This window comes from Tupaia chinensis, unplaced genomic scaffold, assembly GCF_000334495.1.
Source record: "Tupaia chinensis unplaced genomic scaffold, TupChi_1.0 Scaffold000078_1, whole genome shotgun sequence".
Classification (NCBI taxonomy): domain Eukaryota; kingdom Metazoa; phylum Chordata; class Mammalia; order Scandentia; family Tupaiidae; genus Tupaia; species Tupaia belangeri.
In genome coordinates, this window is record NW_006159539.1 from 2935519 (window position 1) to 2938092 (window position 2574).

The window sequence follows — 2574 nt, forward strand, 5'->3', positions numbered from 1 at the left end:
TTCCTGCTCATCCTCCAGAATGCTGTGTCAGCGCTGTCTCCCAGGATGCCTGCTCCCAACTAATCCAACCGCCCTCCCAAGGACCCTCGTCACACGTGCCCTGCTCCTGCAGATGACATGTCAGGAAAGTCCACACTGGCCTGGTAGAGGATACATCCTCTCTCTAACGCATCTCCCCCGTTAGACTGAAACTCCAGTAAGGCAGGGCCAGGAAGCCTCAGGTCTGAGCGCCTGGCTGGCAAGGAATCAGTACTCAGTATTATTATTCGCATGGCTTTATGAAAAAAAGGGGCTTGAACAATGCAAGAGGGAAGGGGCTAGAAGAAGAGAGTCAGCAAAGAGAGAGGAGAGACCAGATGCTTGTGTTGGCTCTCCTTCATCCACCCTCTAGGCCTCTCCACTCCGCCCTTCCTCCTTCCCCTGCCAGGAGACACACGGCCATGCAGGAAGTCTCCAGCCCATCTGGCTGCGGTGCAGTCACTCTGCCCAGAGCTCTGAGGGTGCACCTGGTACATCTTTAGGGACAAAGTGGCTCCAAATTGTACCTGGATCCACATCCAACCCTCCGCTCTTCTCTCCCTGCCCTGGAGGGGAGCCATACCACATTCCAGTGCCATCTGCGTGGGTGTCATGAGCCAGGCTCCCCCCTGCCTTGAGGGGCCCTGAGGGCAACAAGGGTCCCCCGACCACCCTAGGACCAGCACCCATAGGAGGCAGACAGAAGATGGGCACAATTGTCTGGGTCAGGGAACCAGCCAGCCACTGAATTCCACGGGCGTGGGAGGAGAGAGAGAAAACTCTGTGGGAGGCATGATGGGCGAGCCCCAGGCCAGCTCTGGGTGAGTTGGGCTGAATTCAAGGGGAATTGGAAACTGTCACAGCAAGGAGGGACAGTGTCCTGCTGGCACTGGTGTGTCCCGAAGGCAGAGGATAAAATCTGGTCAAGACAAGTGAGCATCCAGAAGGAGAAGGGATTGTGGTGTGGCCATCCCCGTGGGGGTGATTGCTTGCTTTGTCTGTCTGCACACATACCCTATAGCAAAAATTTCTCAAAAAAAAAAAAAAAAAAAAGGAGAAAGGGGATTGTGATGTGACCATATCCTACTGGGGGGTGCTTTCTCTCCATTGCGCGCTCTTGCTCTCTCTCTCCCCTCTAACAAAAAATAAAAATAAAAGCCAGGATTCTCAGACTGAGAGTGCAGTTAGGGAGGTTCGTCGCCCCTCTGCTCCAATGCCCATCTACCCTGCTCAGTGGGACAGAGCATGGCATTTATGTCTAGAAGCCTCCTTGACAAAGGACCGGCAGGAATTCTTACTCCGTCCCTTGAGTTCCGCCTCCATGACTCCCTGATGTGGAGCCACGGCCCATGAGCTCCACAACCACAGCCTCGTAAGAGGAGGAATGGAAACAAAACAAAACAAAACAAAACAAAAAGCCATCTCCAAGCTCTCAGTTAAAGCACGTTTTCGGTCTCTGCCTTTGTCTACTTCGCTTCTTTTGGAGTGTGTAATTAAGCAAGTGGAGCCTGGAAAACCCCCTTCTAATCAATAATTCAAAATGCTGGTCCCCTGTGGCATTTTACTCATTAGAATCCTCCAGGTCCGGCGTTCACGAATTCTCCGAGATGGAGTTCCCTGCTGGGACACTGATGTCGGACTAATGCAATCTTTGGATAATTAGGTATTTTTTAATGATCCCTCTTTTTTTTAATTTTTCCTAAACAGCCTGAAAGATTTGTTTATAAATAAAGGAAAACGTTATGGTCTCATGAGTTGGGCATTTGTAAAGAAGGAGATTCAAATGAGGGTTACAAATTGGAGTAGCAGGAAATATTTTGGGTATTTGCTGAGTCAAGAAAGACCCATTTATGAAGAGGTGAAAATAGTCCAAGCACCATGTTAAAACCCCTGACGTGCCATTTCGCTTTATAATGAGCCCTACTGAGGCACCGGCGACCTTGGTCTCTCTCATGCCCTCCTCCTCTTCCCCAGCCCTGTCCACCTTTCCTTTCTTCCTAACTGCTGGAGTGCTAGCTAGTAGCCAGCTAGTGGCTTAGCGAACACCGTTCTCTCCTCTCAATATTCTATTCCAACAACAGAACCTTGATTTTCTTCAGCAGTATGTTCGATTAAAAGCACTGCTCTGGGGAGCAGGACTTAGCATAATGGCTATGTCGCTGGACTTCCATGTAGTCGACCGCGGTTCGAGTCCTGGACCCGGTGGCTTAAACTCACACCGGGTGCCTGTGCGTGCGTGCCCGCCCAAGATCCCGAGAGGAGAATGGAGGAGAAGGGATGCCCGTGGCCATCTCCCCTGGCGGGGCGGCGGGGGGATTTCTTGCTTTCTGTCTCTCTGTGTCTTTCTGGCAAGTGCACGTGCCCTATAGCAAAAACCTCCAAAAAAAAAAAGGCAAAAGCACCGCTCTGATTCCACTACAGCTGGAAATGACCAGGCAAACCCACCTGTCTGGGCAATGAGATGTTAACCCATGTCTACTGTGCAGGAACTTAGAGGAAGCAAAACCCACTCAGCTAGCGTATGCCCATACCTCTGCCTTGCTATGGCCTTCCTGC